A 17360-nucleotide genomic window follows, 5' to 3' on the forward strand; every position below is an offset into this window, starting at 1 on the left:
GGAAGAAAGGTGATCCTTGTTTTAAAGTGGCAGAGAATTTGGCAAAATTGAGTCCTGGTGTCAGATGGAAGGAAGAATCTGGAAGCAACAACTTGGAATACTTAGCTGAGGAGATCTCCAGACTACGTGTGGAGGACGTATCTTGGCTTCTCCTTGCAGCTTATAGTAAAATGCGAGCAGAGAGAGATAAACTTAGAACTGAACTCTTGGGTTCAAAGAAACCAGAAGTTGATGGCTTGGAAAATTATGAGCTTCCAGGGGGTGGAATCCCAGAAGCTACAGCCCAATGTGAGGATGTAACCAAACATGGAACCCAGCCGCCATTTGAGTACAAGCCAAGATTGGAGATGGAATTATCCAGAAAGGATTTGTGGAAACTCCTATTGTCTGATGGCTTTGACCCCTGCGTGCTTCATGCAAAGCCAACAGAATTTTTGCGAGATCTTTATAGACAGAGGCATTGCCAGTCTGGACTGGAGGAGACAGACAAGGAAAAAATTAAAGGAAAAATCTCTTCAAAGACAGAGCCATGGAGGTTGAGGTCTGGAGTCAGGAGGTCTCGGGCTGGGAGAGTGGAGCAGCCCACATGCATGGAAAGGGTGAGTTTGCCCTGGAGGTCGAGGGCGGGCTTTCCGCCTCAATGCTCTGGAAGAGTTTTGCCACCTCAGGTCCCAAAGAGGGTGGAGCACATTTCCAGGGAATTGGGGAGAGCCTGGCTGCCACCACACTGTTCTGAAGGGGTTGAGCGTGTGACCCGGAGATGGAAGGGAATCCGGGAGCTGCCCCGATGTTTGAGGAGGGTGGGGCCGAGAAGGTGGTCTCCCCAATGTGTGGATATATTGGAGCACTCACCTAAGCGTTTGGAGAGGAAAGGGCTGCCGAAAAGGCCCTTAGGAAGGGTTAGACTCCCGCTCTCTCAAGCCCCAAGGATGCAACATTGTTCTGTAAATGACTCTCGGACTTTGAAATCTAATGGACTTTGTCCTGTGGGTTTTAGGAACTGTTTTGCTCCTGTTAACCCTGTTTTCCTTACTGTTTCTCCTTATGGCAATGGAAATGTTCATCCTATGAATGTCTCTCCTTTGTATATTGGAAGCACATAACTTGTTCTAGGTTCACAGATCCACAGCTAGAGGGGAATTGTGCCTTGGGACTGACCACGCCTAAATTGATTTTGATGGGATTTTGTACTTAACTTTTGTTACTGAAATGATTTAAGTTTTTGTGACATTGTGATGAAATGAATGTATTTTGTATTTGGAAAGATAATGTCATTTTGGGTTCCAGGGGGTGGAATGTGCCGGTTTGAGTGTATTGTGTTCCCCAAATGCCATTATCTTTGTGGTCTTGTGTGGGGCAGGCGTTTTGGTGATGGTTGGATTTGCTTGGAATGTGCCCCACCCAGCTGTGGGCAATGATTCTGATGAGATGTTCTCATGGAGGCGTGGCCCCGCCCATTCAGGGTGGGCCTTGATCGGTGGAGCTATATAAATGAGCTAACTTGGGGGGAGAAAAGAGAGTGCAGCTGGGAGTGATGTTTTGAAGAGAAGCAAGCTTGCTAGAAAGGAACGTCCTGGGAGAAAGCCGTTTTGAGGCCGGAGCTTTGGAGCAGACGCCAGCTGCCTTCCTAGCTAACAGAGGTTTTCCGGACACCACTGGCTGTCCTCCGGTAAAGGTACCCGATTGCTGAGGTGTTACTTTGGATGCTTTGTGGCCTTAAGACTGTAACTGTGTAGTGAAATAAACCCCCGTTTTATAAAGGCCTGTCCATCTCTGGTGTTTTGCATTCTGCAGCATTAGCAAACTAGGACACATACCAATCACTTTAATGAATATAGATGCAAAAATCCTCAACAAAATGCTTCAAATTGAATCCAGCAGCACATTAAAAGAATTATACACCATGACCAAGTGGGTTTTATTCAAGGTATGCAATGCTGGCTCAACAAAAGAAAATCAATTAATGTAATATACATCAATACATCATAGGGGAAAGATGACATGATCATCTCTATTGATGAGAAAAACATTTGACAAAATTTAACATCCTTTACTTAATGCAATTTTATTGAGGTATATTCAAATACCACACAATCATCCAAAGTGTACAATCAATTGTTCAGTGTATCATCATATAATTGTGGATGAATCACCACAATCAATTTTTAATTAAATTTTATTGAGATATATTCACATACCCTACAATCATCCAAAGTGTACAATTTTTCACAGTACCATCATAGAGTTGTGCACTCATCACCCCAATTTATTTTTTGAACATTTTCCTTGTACCAGAAAAAGTGAGAATAAGAAAAAAAAATAAAAGTAAAAAGGAACACCCAAAACATCTCCTCCCACACTATTTTTTCATTTAGTTTTTTTGTCCCCATTTGTCTACACATCCACCCATACACTGGATAAAGGGAGTGTGAGCCACAAGGCTTTCACAATCACACTGTCACCCCTTGTAAGCTATACTGCTACACAATCATCTTCAAGAATCAAGGCTACTGGGTTGCAGTTTGATAGTTTCATGTATTTACTTCTAGCTATTCCAATGCATTAAAACCTAACAAGGGTTATCTATATAGTGCATAAGAGTGCCCACCAGAGTGACCTCTCGACTTCATATGGAATCTCTCAGCCACTGAAACTTTATTTTGTTTCATTTCACATCTTCCTTTTGGCCAAGAAGATGGTCTCAATCCTACAATGTCAGGTCCAGATTCATCCCCCGGAGTCATATCCTGCATTGTCAGGGAGTTTTGCATCCCTGGGAGTCAGGACCCATATAGGGGGGAGTGTGGTGAGTTCACCTGCCAAGTTGGCTTAGCTAGAAAGAGAGGGTCACATCTGATAACAAAGAGGTACTCAGGGAAGACTCTTAGGCACAAATATGAGCAGGTTTAGCCTCTCCTTTGCAGTAATGAGCTTCATAAGGGCAAGTCCCATGATAGAGAGCTCAGCACATCAAATCTCCAGTCCTCAATGTTTGTGGGAACATCAGCAACAATCCAGGTGAGGAAGCTCAACACCTCTGCATTTTCCCCCAGCTCCTCGGTGGGGGGGGGATCTGCATATATATTTTTATTCTCTGTCCAAATTACTTTGGGATGTGTCACTATTTCACACTAACTTATGAAAACCTGCATGGTCTTACTTCCTATTAAAAGTTCCCTGTAATTATGATATTTGAACAAACTGCATGAGTTGAATTGTTTAGGAAATATAGATCTTGCATGAACTAGACATCTCTTCCCTTGGTCTCACATGGAATTTGAAGTTTTAAAATGCAGTCAAGTAACCATAATCAATTTTTGAAGACTTTCATTACTCCAAAAAACAAAATAAAAATAAGAATAAAAATAAAAGTAAACAATAACACCCCAATATCCCATAACCCTGTCCACTCCTTTTATTAACTTACTTTTTGTCCCCATTTTTCTACTCATGTGCCCATACACTGGATAATGGGACTGCGAGCTACAAGGCTTTTACAATTACATGGTCACACTGCATAAGCTATATAGTTATACAATTGTTTGCAAGGGTCAAGGCTACTGGATTATGTTTCAAGAATTTCAGGTATTCCCTTCTAGCTAATCTAATATCCTAAAATCTGAAAAAGATTTCTACATAATGCATAAGAATAACTCCAGAATGACACCACAACTCAATTTGAAATCTCTCAGTCACTGAACCTTTATTTTGTTCCATTTCTCTTCCCCCTTTAGGACAAGAAGGCTTTCTCAAACCCATGATGCTTGGTCCCAGCTCATCCACAGGAAACATATCCCACATTGCCAGGGAGATTTACACTCCAGAGGGTAATGTCCCATGTATTAGTTAGGGTTCTCTAGGGAAGCAGAACCAACAAGATATACCTGTAAATATAAGATTTTATAAAAGTGCCTTACTCAAATGTGGGATGCATGAGTACAAATTCTGTACATCAGGCAGTGAGCTGGCAAATCCAATGAAGTCATTTGATGAACTCCTCAGGAGATGCTGGCTAGTCAAAGAAGCAAAGCTTCTTTCTCTTTCTACCTTAAAAGTTTTCAACCAATTGGATTAAATCCAGCCAATTGAATTCTCTCATTGAGGAAGACACACCCTTCATTGATGTAATCAGTCACAGGTGCAGTTAACTGATGATTTAATAAACCAGCTTCTGGTTTATTTACCAGCCACAAATGCCCTTGCAGATGGTTAGGCCAGTGCTTGCTTGAGCAGACACCTGGACAAGATCACCTGGCCAAGTTGACACATAAACCTAACCATAACAGTCCACCCCTTGTCAACTTGGCAGTTATGCACATCACCTTAAACCATACTTAATCCATAAATAGAGCACAATAACATACATATATTCCACCTAACAATACCAAGCTGTCCTGGGTACAACCGGAAATGCACTAAATGTCTTGAGTAGGAGGAAGTCCTTGGATAACATTGACTCTTAAACTTTATTTCCTATAACTTAAATACTGCAAAATGAACAATATAGATTATGTCATATGATAAGGGGATAACATAGAGAAGAAAACAAAGATGTGCTTTATGGACAAATACAAATATACTCATAACAAAACAAGGAGAATATATTCATGCCATCATAGTCCTTGTTTCTATAACTGGTCATGTCATCATAGTTCATATTTATCACTACCTTCTTCCACTATCCATTCCATGTTCCCTTTTCCCTCAGCAAATGCTTCAGCTGGCTGTGGTCCTCTGCCTGCTGGGGTGACCCAAACCTTCATACCTGAGGTTTCTGGGCCATTCATCACTCTGCCTGGATTGGGTTGTTGCCGTTTCCCATTGACTTTAATCACAGGTCATGTAGTACTAACAGATGCTCTAGGGGATCTCATGTAATCCAGGGAAACTCTGCTTTACCTCCATTGTTTAGTTGCAGTGTTATTTCCTCTTGATAGTCAGGATCAATAACCCCAAGTACAGTAATCCCCTTCCTTGCCTGTTGATTCAGCGGCATGAGAAGCCCAAAGTGGCCAGAGGGCAGTCTTAACTTCCAGATCAATGAAATGATTGTTGTGTCTCCTGGTGGAAGCACTCCTCCTTTTGGAAATAAGGCTTGTAGATCAGCAGAGCTTAAGGTTGCAGGGACAGGAAGCAAAAATTTTCCTAGTGAATCTCTAGGAGTGTTAGTGAGTGTTGCCACTCCCATTTCCACCCCTTGATTTCAAGACCCATGAATCCTGGCTATGGGAGAAACAGCACCCTAGAGTGGACACTGACTCAGAACATACACATCTTCCTGGGGAACATTGTCCCTGCTCTGGAAGTTATTGCCACCTAGTTGGCACTGTAATAGAGTCTTCAAAAGGCCAGTCCACCATTCTATCAACCAAGCTGTCTCTGGATGATGGGGAACATGGTAAGACCAGAGAAATTCATATGTTACAATTCCCTCATTTCATTTGCTGTGAAGTGGGTTCTTTGGTCAGAAGCAATGCTGTGTGGAATACCATGACAGTGGATAAGGCATTCTGTAAATCCAAAGATTGTAGATTTGACAGAAGCATTGCATACAGGGAAGGCAAACCCATATCCAGGATATCTGTCTATTCCAGTGAGAACAAATCACTGCCTCTTCCATGATGGAAGTGGTCCAGTGTAATCAGCCTGCCACCAGGTAGCAGGCTGAACACCTTGGGGAATGGTGCCATATCAGGGAATGAGTGTGGGTCTCTGCTTCTTGCAGATTGGTCACTCAGCAGTGGCTGTGGCCAGGAAGGCCTTGGTGAGTGGAAGTCCATTGCTGAGCCCATACATAACCTCCATCCCTACCACCATGACCACTTTGTTCATGAGCCCATTGGGCAATGTTAGGAGTGTCTGGGGAAAGAGGCTGACTGGAATCCACTGAGCAGGTCATCTTATCCATTTCATTATTAAAATCTTCCTCTGCAAAAGTCACCCTCTGGTGAGCATTCACATAGGACACAAATGTCTTTAAGTTTTTTGCCCACTCAGAAATGTATATCCACATAACTTTTCCCCAGACTTCTTTGTCACCAATTTTCCAATCATGTTCCTTCCAAGTCCCTGACCATCCAGCCAAATCATTAAAAATGGCCTATGGATCAGTATACATACACACCTCTGGCCAGTTCTTCTTCCAAGGAAAATGAATTACCAGGTGCACTGCATGAAGTTCTGCCCACTAGGAGGATTTCCCCTCACCACTGTCCTTCAGGGAAATCCCAGAAAGGGGCTGCTGTGCTGCAGCTGTCCACTTTCAGGTGGTACCTACATATCATGCAGAACCATCTGTAAACCAACCCAAATTTTCTCTTCCTCAGTCAACTGACTGTAAGGAACTCCCCAAGAGGCCATAGCTGTGGGTTTGGAAAGAGAAGGTAATGTGGCAGGACCATGGACATTTGGGCCTCTTCTTCATGTAACTTACTTGTGCCTTCAGGACCCATTCAAGCCCTATCTTGTATATGCCATTTCCATTTTATGATTGAGTGCTGCTTTGCACACCCAACTTTATGGTTTGGCAGGTCAGACAGCACCCAGCTCATGATAGGTAACTCAGGTCTCATGGTAACTTGGTGACACATGGTTAAGTGTTCTGTCTTTATCAATGCCAAATAGCAGGTCAAAATCTGTTTCTCAAAAGGAGAGTAATTACCTGCAGATGATGGTAAAGCTTTACTTCAAAATCCTAAGGGCCTGCAATGTGATTCTCCTAAAGGAGCTGGTCAAAGGCTCCAAACAGCATCTATATTTGCCACCAACACTTCCAGCAACATTGGATCAGTTGAATCATATGGTCCAAGTGGCATAACAACTTGCACAGCATCCTCAGCCTGTCAAAGAACCTCACCTTTTTTGGTCTCCACTAAAAACTAAAAGCTTTTCTGATCACTCAGTAAATGGGTCAGAGTAGCACAACCAAATGAGGAATATGTTGTCTCCAAAATCCAAAGAGGCCAACTAACAATTGTGCCTCTTTTTTGGTTGTAGGAGGGACCAGATGCAACAGCTTATCCTTCACCATAGAAAGGATATCTCAATAGGCCCCATACCACTAGACATCTAGAAATTTTACTGAGGTGGAAGGCCCCTGTGTTTTTGTTGGATTTACCTCTCATCCTCTGACACACAAATGCCTTTCCAACAAATCTAGAGTAGTTCCTACTTCTTGATCACTAGGCCCAATCAACATGATATCATCAATATAATGGACCAGTGTGATGTCTTGTGATAGGGAGAAATGATCAAGATCCCTGTGGGCAATATTATGACATAGCACTGGAGAGTTGACATACCCTTGAGGTAGGATAGTGAAGGTATACTTCTGGTCCTGCCAGCTGAATGCAAAATGTTTCTGGTGGTCCTTACTAACAGCTATTGAGAAAAAAAGCATTTGCTAGATCAATAGCTGCATACCAGGTACAAGGGGATGTGATTATTTGCTCAAGCAATGCTACAACATCTGAAACAGCAGCTGCAATTGAAGTCACCACCTGATTAAGCTTATGATAATCCACTGTCATCCTCCAAGACCCATCTGTTTTCTGCAAATGCCAAATAGTAGAGTTGAATGGGGATGTGGTGGGAATCACCACCCCTGCATCCTTCAAGTCCTTAAGAGTGGCATTAATCATTGCAATCCCTCCAGGAATCTGGTATTTCTTCTGGTTTACTATTTTGCTAGTCAGGGGCAGTTCTAGTGTTTTCTACTTTGCCTTTCCTACCATAATAGCCCTCACTCCATGAGTCAGGAACTAGTGTGGAGATTCTGCCAGTTGCTAAGTATGTCTATTCCAGTTATGCATTCTGAAACTGGGGAAATAACCACAGAGTGGGTCCATGGACCAACTGGATCCACTGTGAGATGGACCTAAACTAAAACCCCATCAATCACCTGACCTCCATAAATCCCTACTCTGACTGGTGGACCAGAGTGAAGTTTTGTGTCTCCTGGAATTAATGTCACTTCTGAGTGTCTAATAATCCCCAAAATATTTGATCATTTCCTTTTCCTCAATGCACATTTACCCTGGTAAAATCCACAGGTCCCCCTAGGGAAGGCTGGCAGGAAGATTAACAGTATAAATTTTTGTCAGTGTAACAGGGTCCTTCCCCAAGGGTACCTGGTCTTCAAGGGGCTCTGGGTCTGTAAACTGTCTCAAGTCTTGGAATTGATTAAGGGGCAGTAACTCTCTATTTTTGTAATTCAAAGTGGACTTTTGTTCACTTGACCTAGAATTCTTCTGCATATACAGATCAAATAAGTATTTAGTAGACTACCCACATATTTTACTTCTAGGTACTCCATGATCTATTAACCAATGCCATAAGTCTCTGCAAGTCAGATTATTTTGACTGCTGCTTTGAGCCTGTTTTCCACTATGGTAGCCATGCCCACCTTGTCTTTGGTGATTAACTGCTGCCATGTGGCTTCTGCCACCTCGGGATCCAAGTATCTCCATTGTGTTTAAGGATTGCAGATCAGTGACAGCAGTTCCCACAGCAATGTATGATCTACAGAGAAAGGTGACTACAGAGCTCTTCAGGGATGATGGAGCTAGTCTCACAAATTTATTCCTCACAGTCCTGGTAAATGATGTGTCCTCTGGACATTCCAGGGGTGTGTGAGCAGGTCTTCCATGATAAATCCACACAAACATTCCAACCTCTCTGTCTTTTAATCCCCTCCTCTGCATTATACCAGTGTAGCTCTGGCATTTCTTACTCAGGTAATGTTGGCTACCTTTTGATCCATGTGTTAGCCAACCACCCAAACTGTTAACACCTTTTCTAACCCCTCAAGCTACAACATTGAATGCAGAATCTCTAAGTGGGCCCATATAAATAAATTCAGCCTTATCCAACTTTATATTCCTTCCATCATTATTCCACACCATTAATTTCCTTTTCCACATATATTCCTCTGATTTCTTTCTATATTAATTAGAAACTCATGCAGTTCTTTTGGAGAATAAAGTACTTCATCATGGGTCATCCTGTGTACCTCACCATTTGGGGCCTGTTGGAACTTTAGTCTAGTTATAGGTCTTGAAGAAAAGAGTTGTTGTGGGGGTAGGTCATGAAAAGAATTAGAAGTATCCCTCAAGCCAATTACCTCAGGACATTCCATTGCAGTTTCATCACATGAAAGAGGATTAATCTCTCCAGACAGAAGAGTGAGGGCTGCTTCCTCATGTGAGTTGATTATAGGTTCAGCAGGCACTGAAGGGTTAATCTATTTAGGTGGAGGTTGGCTGGCAGGCTTCTCAGGGCAGACTGGAGGTTGGGAAGCTTTTTCCTCAAAACAGGCTGGAGGTTGGGTAGCTGACTCCTCAGGGCAGACTGTAGGAGGTGGGGCTGTTTCCTCAGGACAGACCACTACAGGTATGTCTAGCAAAGACTCAGCAAAATCCAGGTTCCAATGTCCTCACTGCCATTATTATCAATCCATATGCCCCTATCCCAAGTTTCAGGATCCCATTCTACAATCAATGCCTTTAATTTAACAGCAGTCACCCTGTGAGTTTGAGATTTTAGTTTATGTTGTAAATCTACTACTTGCATAATGAAACTCTGGGTCTCTTTTTCAGAAATCTGAAGTCTGTAGCCACAGGAAATAAGATTTTCTTTCAAGGCACACATAGAAACTTTTACGTCTGTCATACAGCATTTAAGTTTCAAATTTGAAGCTTTTAGCTTGTCCCTTTCTCTTATAACTTTATACAGTGTGTCTAAGAGCAACTAGCCAGCATCATTATACCTCTTAACTCCAAAACTTTGTTAAGTTGTCAAAAACACTGTCACCCAGAGCCTTGCTTCATACAACAGTATGATTAGGAGAATCAAATGGTGATATTTTGCATATCTCCATTGCCAATTCACACAATGGTCTGTCAGTGCCATCTTGATTATTGGAAATGGTATCATTAGTGCCTTTGAATCTAATCATAGTAGAAAACCAATTGTAAAAGCCAATTTTAAGATTCTGTTTCTCAAAAACCACTCCACCTCTGGTACCAAACAATATTAGTTAGGGTTCTCTAGGGAAACAGAACCAACAAGAGATATCTGTAAATGTAAGATTTTATAAAAGTGTCTCACACAAATGTGGGGATGCATGAGTCCAAATACCATAACATAGGATGTGTGAGTCCAAATTCCATAGGGCAGGCAGCAAACTGGCAACTCCAATGAAGGTGTTTGATGAACTCCTCAGGAGACACTGACTAGCCAAAGAAGAAGTGAATTTTCTCTCTTTCTCCCTTAAAAGTCTTCAACTAATTGGATTAAATCCAGCTGATTGAATTCTCTCATTGTGGAAGACATGCCCTTTGTTGATGTAACCAGTCTCAGGTGCAGTTAATTGAGTAATGATTTACTAATCCAGCCTTCTGGTTTATTAATCAGCTACAAATGCCCTTGCAGTAACAAGCCAGTGCTTGCTTGAATAGACACCTGGGCACCATCACATGGCCAAGTTGACACATAAACCTAACCATCTCATCCCACATAAGTGAGAGGGCAGTGAGTCCACCTGCTGATTTGGGTTAGAAAGAGAGACCACATCTGAGCAACAAGGAGTTTATCTGAGTTTGAGCCTTAGACACAATTATAAGTAGGTTTATCATGTCCTTTGCAATAACAAGCTTCATAAAAGCAAGCCCCAGATTGAAGACTTGGCCTTCTAAATTGGTAGTCCACAATGCTTGTGAGAATATCAGGAATTCCACAGGTGGTGAAGTTTAATATTTCCACATTTATTCCCTGTCCTATAAGGGGTCTTTGCAAATAATTTTTATTCTCTGCTCAAATTACTGTGGGATATATTTGGGCTTCACATTAACCTGTACAAACCAACCAGATCTCACTTGGTGTTCAAGGTTCTATATAATTATGGTGTTTGAATAAACTGATGATAGAAATTAAATTACAGAGTGTGCTACCAAAAATATTGATCTTGCCCCAAATAAGCATCTCTTCCTTTGGTCTTACACAGAAGTTTAAGTTTTAAAATGCAGTCAATATCATCCTTTACCCTTTAGACAGATTTACCTTAGTCCTAACCAAGTCAATTTTATTCATCTCTAATTGAAGTCTGATTTCTTTTTCAGCTTCTTTAACAGTTGCTGTATGCAGTAATACTGACATTTATAGCTGCCAAACTCTGGCTCTGACTCTTAGGTGTCACAACAATATCTGAAGTTCCATGAACTGACCAGGTTACACACAAAGAGCTCAGCATCTCAGAATTTATAAATAACCATTACAACTCGGGAATAGATGAAACTGCTGTTAAGAGCTTACAATCTAGGAATCTTTATCATAAGCCTTCCCATTACAACCTGTGCTCTCAGATTCGATTTTCAGTTTGCACATTATAGTTAGTCCATATTAGTGAGGCATTGCAATGTTTTTTTGTTTGTTTGTTTGTTTCTGGCTTATTTCAGTCAACATATTGTCCTCAAGTTCCATTCTTCTTGTTGTATGTCTCACAGCTTCATTCCTTCTTGCAGTGACTCAATCTTCTATTGTATGTATACACCACAGTTTACCCTTCTGTTTATCAATGTACCCTTAGGTCCCCTCAATCCATTGCAAATCATGAATACTGCCACCATAAACACCACTGTGCAAATGACCTTGGTTAAATTTATTCCTAAATAATTGATTTTTTTGGTTGCTATTAAAAATGGAATTTTATTTTTGATTTCCTCCTCATATTGCTCATTATCAGTGTATGGAAACACTACTGATATTTGCAAGTTGATCTTGAAACTTGCCACTTTGCTGTATTCATTTATTAGTTCTAGTGGCTTTGCTGTAGATTTTTCTGGATTTTCTATACATAGTATCATATCATTGGCAAACAGTGAAGGTTACTTCTTCCTTTCCAATTTGGGTGCTTTTTATTTCTTTATCTTGCCTAATTACTCTTGCTAGCATTTTTAGCACAATGTTGAATAACATTGGTTACAATGGGCATCCTTGTCTTGTTCCTGTTCTTACAGGGAAAAGTTTTAGTCTTTCCCCATTGAGTATTATTTTAGCTGTGGGTTTTTCATATATTGCCTTTATCATATTAAGGAAGGTACCTTCTATCCCTATCCTTTTGATTGTTTTCATGAAGAAACAATGTTGAAGCAGAGCCAGTCTGTCTCAGCTGGAGGAGCCAAGTTTATCTCTACCCTCATTTTGTGACCCACAGCCTCCACTGAAACTCCATAGCTCCAGCTAGGAAAGGCAGCAGTTGGATAACCAAGACCAATTCTTTGAGGAGCCAGAAGCCTGCCTCCTTTCTCAAGGACTTTGAGTTCGAAGTGCAAATCTGATCGAAGCAAATTCAGTCAGACAGGCAGAATCTTCTCAAGGAGATAGATAACCTGTACAACATTGAGATCCTGTGGCTCTCCAAGGTGCTGCATGAGATGAACTGACTGGACTACTTTGCCCTTGGAGGAAACAAGCAGGCCTTGGAAGAGGTAGCAACAGCTGACCTAGATATCACAGAAATAAACAAACTAACTGCAGAAGCTATTCAGACTCCCCTGAAATCTGCCAAAACACAAAAAGCAATACAAGTGGTGAAATGATAGTGGAAGAAGAAGAAAATAAAAATATGAATACTCAAACTGCAAGAGTCAGGTGTCCTCCAACCAAGAAGAGAACCCATTCCATACAAGGAAAAGGCAAAAACAAAAGGTCAAGCCACTGGAACAGTTACCCCAGTTGTGGGCCAACTGGAGTTGTCTATGGTGAAACCAACTTCAGGCCTGACACCCAGGTTTGATTCAAGGGTCTTCAAGACCCCAGGCCTGTGAACTCCAGCAGCCAAGAGCAGATTTACAATATCTCAATGAATGGCAGCCCCCTCACCAACAGCAAAGAGATTTTCCTTACTGTGCCAGTGGGAGGCAGAGAGAGTGTGTGATTATTGGCCAGTAACTTGCAGAAAATCAGTATCACACAGCTGGATCCAGAGGCCTTGGGAAGTATTAAGAAGCTCTCTAGCCATCTTGCCCAGATCTGCAGCAGCATACAGACTCACAAATGAGGCTACCATTCCGTGAAGCCAAACCTGACCAGATGGACTTTCAACGGGTACTTCTCGGACCCTGAAGAGACTTCTTCCCTTCAGGCTTATTGTTTGAGTGTGAAGTTTGACAGCAGGGAGCAGGGTTCCCAGGATTCTTCTTGGGAAATTTAGAAAGGAGGAAGGGGAGGCACACTAGTTCCCCCATCAGTTAAAGCTTTGCTACCGCTTTTAGCCTCATATCTCCCAACCTAGGTGACCCTAGACACTGCTTGTTGCAACTTCCTGTTGTTCTCTCAGCCAAATTCTCCTTCCTGCTCTCAGAGCTGCCTTCTGCCTCCTGTAACTCATCATCCTCTTTGTCCTGCCCCACCTCCAGTTGAGGTGGTGTGGAAGAACCACATGTTCTTGGGAGGACTGCCTACTCACTCTCATCAGAGAACCCTCTGCACCTAGCGCTTCTTTGCATGCTTGAGACTAGGAGGCTTAGGCTTGAAGTGAGAGTCATGGGCCATGAGAGGACAGCTGGGAGGAGCTGCACAAATCAGGCCAGGGCAGAATAGAAAGTATCACAGCAGTGACCCCAGTAGTACACCTCCCCCATCCCATGCCCCTCCCTTCTTTTTCTATGTTGGATACTAAATGGTGCTATGGAATCTTTAACATGCCATGCCCAGTAGTTCTTTTAAAGCTGGCCTGTGGGACAGTGTTTTGTTTTTATCCCTGTTTACTAAAGCCCCCAAATTAGTTTGGAGGCAACTTCCATGTTTTGCTCCTCTACCTCAGTGGTTAGTGGGAATTTGCATCAGGGAATTTCAGAGCTTAATTAGTCTAGAATTTTTATGTGACTAGCTGCAGAGTATTTCTAAACTATCCATGGTCCAGTGGTCCTTGACACCAGAGAGAACACCTCTTTTCTGGGGCTTATTGGGGGAGCAGGTGTAACTTGTCTGGCGCCCTCATTCCATGTATTTTGCCAGTGCTCTGAGCATGGACTAGTTACACAGCAGTCAGCAGTGTGGTTCATGCTCCAGCCAAGATCTCTTTCCCAAAGAATAATGGGATGTGTTCCAAGAATATGGGAACTGAGAGCCCCCTATGCCCAGGCTTGTGGGTACATAGTTTTCTCATTGTTGTGTTTTATATTGTTTTGCTAAGTGACCATTCTAGTAATCCAGTCCTGTTCAAGTTGTTTCAAATTGTATTATTCTCCCTTTCCTGAGACTTTTGTACATATTGTTTTCCTGAATAATGGTATCTTTAAGCTGATTGGTTTTAATCAGAGCTACTGAAAGTACCTGTTTTCAATAAATTTTGGGGTTTTATCAAGAAAAAAAGAAACAATGTTGAATTTTCATGTGCCTATTCTGCATCAATTAAGATGATCCTGTGGTTTTTCTCCTTTGAATTATTTAGGTGGTGTATTACATTAATTAATTTTCTTGTGTTAAACCACCCTTGCATGCCAGAATGCATCCTACTGGTTCATGGCATATAATTCTTTTAATATGCTGCTGAATTCAATTTGTGAGTATTTTTTTTTGAGGATTTTGCATCTATATTCATTAAAGATATTGGTCTATAATTTTCTTTTCTTGTACTATCTTTGCCTGGTTTTGGTATTAGAGTGGTGTTGGCTTCACAAAATGAGTTAGGCAGCTTTCCCTCTGTTCAATTTTTTTGAAGTTTTTCAGAAGGATTGGTACTAATTCTTTCTTGAATGTTTGGTAGAATTCACATGTGAAGAAGTCTGGTCTTGAATTTTTCTTTCTCAGGAGGCTTTGATGACTGATTCAACCTCTTTACTTGTGATTGGTTTGTTGAGGTTGTCTTTTTCTTCTCAAGTCAATGTTGGTTGTTCATGCTTTTCTAGAAAGTTGAACATTTTGCCTAAGTTGTCTTGTTTATTAGCATATAGTTGTTCATCATATCTTCTCATTTTCTCCTTTATATCTGTGGGGTCAGTGATTATGTCCCCTTTCCCACTTCTGAATTTATTATTTGCATTCTCTCTCTCTTTTTATGTTAGCCTAGCTAGTGGTCCATAAGCTTTATTGATTTTCTCAATGAACAAACTTCTGTTTGTTTTTATTTGATTCTTGCTATCATATTCCTGTTCTCAATTTCATTCATTTTTCCTCCTATTTTTGTTATTTCTTTCCTTCTGTTTGCTTTGGGGTTAGTTAGCTGGTCTTTGCTAGTCCTCTAAGTGAGAAGTTAAGGCTTCTATTTTTGCTCTTCTTTTTTAATATAGGCATTTAAGGCAATGAATTTCCCGTTCAGCACCACCTTTTCATCATCCCATATGTTTGATATGTTGTGCTTTCATTTGCCTTAAGATATTTACTAATTTTTCTTGTAATTACTTCCTTGACCCACCGGTTGTTTAAGAGTGTGTTGTTTAGCCTGTATATATGTGTGAATTTTCCAGCCTTTCACCTCTTATTGATTTCCAAGTTCATTCCATTTTGATCTTGTGCCAGTTTGAATTTATTATGTCCCCCCAAATGCCATTATCTTTGATGTAATCTTGTGTGGGCAGACCTATCAGTGTTAATTTGAGTGTTTCCATGGAGATGTGCCCCAGCCAACTGTGGGTGATGACTCTGATTGGATAATTTCTGTGGAAGTGTTGGCCCAACCATTGGGTGGGTCTGAATTAAATCACTGGAGCACTATATAAGATCAGACAGAAGGAGTGAGCTTGCCACAGCCAAGAGGAACACATTGAAGAAAGTACAGGAGCTGCAGGTGAGAGACATTTTGAAGATGGCCATTGAAAGCAGACTCTTGCTCCAGAGAAGCTAAGAGAGGACAAACACCTCAAGAGCAACTAAGAGTGACATTTTTGAGGAACTGCAGCCTAGAGAGGAATGTCCTGGGAGAAAGCCATTTTGAAACCAGAACTTTGCAGCAGATGCCAGCCACGTGCCTTCCCAGCTAACAGAGATTTTCTGACACAATTGGCCATCCTCCAGTGAAGGAACCTGATTGCTGATGTGTTACCTTGGACACTTTATGGCCTTAAGACAGTGACTGTGCAACCAAATAAACCCTCTTTTATAAAAGCCACTCCATCTCTGGTGTTTTGCATTCTGTCAGCATTCGCAAACTAGGACAGATTTGGGTACCAGAGAAGTGAGGTGCTTTTGCTGCTGAGTTTGCAAATACCAAACTTGTTGGAATGGCTTTTTAAAGGGATAAGGGGAAGATTCTGGAAGAATTGTGAAGAGTTTGATAGAAAAGGCCTAAACTGCTTTGAAGAGACTGTGGAAATATGGACTCTAAAGATACTTCTGATGAGGCCTTTAGCAGAAATGATGAATGTGTCATTGTCAAATGGAGGGAAGGTGATCCATGTTTTAACATGGCAGCAAATTTGGCAAAATTGAGTCCTGGTGTTGGATGGAAGGCAGAATTTGAAAGTGATGACCTGGAATATTTAGCTGATGAGATTGCCAAGCAAAATATAGGAGAAGTAGCCTGGCTTTTACTTGCAGGTTATAGTAAAATGTGAGAGGAATGAACTCTTGGAATCAAAGAAACCAGAAATTGATGGTTTGGAAAATTCCAGGCTTCTAGGGGGTCAAATCCCAGAAGCTACAGCCCAACATGAGGATGTAACCAAACATGGAACTCAGCCACCATTTCAGTACAAGGCAAGATTGGAAAAGGAGTTAAGCAAAAAGGATTTGTGGAAAGCCCTACTGTCTGAAGGCTTTGACCCCTGTGTGCTTCATGCAAAGCCAACAGAATTTTTGTGAGCTCTTTATAGATGGAGCTGTTGTCAGTCTGGACTGGAGGAGATAGACAAGGAACAAATTGAAGGAAAAATTTCTTCAAAGACAGATCCATGGGGGCTGAGGTCTGGAGTCAAGAGGTCTCAGGCTGGGAGAGAAGAGCAGCCTACAGGCATGGAAAGGGTGAGTTTGCCCTGGAGGTCAAGGTTGGGTCTTCTGCCTCAATACTCAGGAAGTGTTCTGCCACCCCAAGCCCCAAAGAGGGTGGAGCACATTCCCAGGGAATTGGGGAGAGCCTTGCTGCCACCTCACTGTTCTGAAGGGGTTGAGCATGTGCCCCATAGATGGAAGGGAATCCAGGAGCTGCCCCAATGTTTGAGGAGGGTGGGGCTGAGAACATGGTCTCCCCAATGTGTGGATATGTTGGAGCACTCACCTAAGCATTTGGAGAGGAAAGGGCTGCTGCAAAGGCCCTTAGGAAGGGTTAGACTCCTGCTCTCTCAAGCTCCAAGGATGCAACATCATTCTGTAAATGACTCTCAGACTTTGAAATCTAATGGAGTTTGTCCTGCAGGTTTTAGGAA

At 41.8% G+C, this 17360-nt stretch overlaps 1 pseudogene; it reads left to right on the forward strand.

The window, feature by feature from the left end:
* Nucleotides 1–13057, forward strand: part of LOC119522345 — a 36549-nt pseudogene extending 23492 nt beyond the window's left edge.
* Nucleotides 13058–17360: the final 4303 nt, after the last annotated feature.

This window comes from Choloepus didactylus, chromosome X (assembly GCF_015220235.1).
Source record: "Choloepus didactylus isolate mChoDid1 chromosome X, mChoDid1.pri, whole genome shotgun sequence".
Classification (NCBI taxonomy): Eukaryota; Metazoa; Chordata; class Mammalia; order Pilosa; family Megalonychidae; genus Choloepus; species Choloepus didactylus.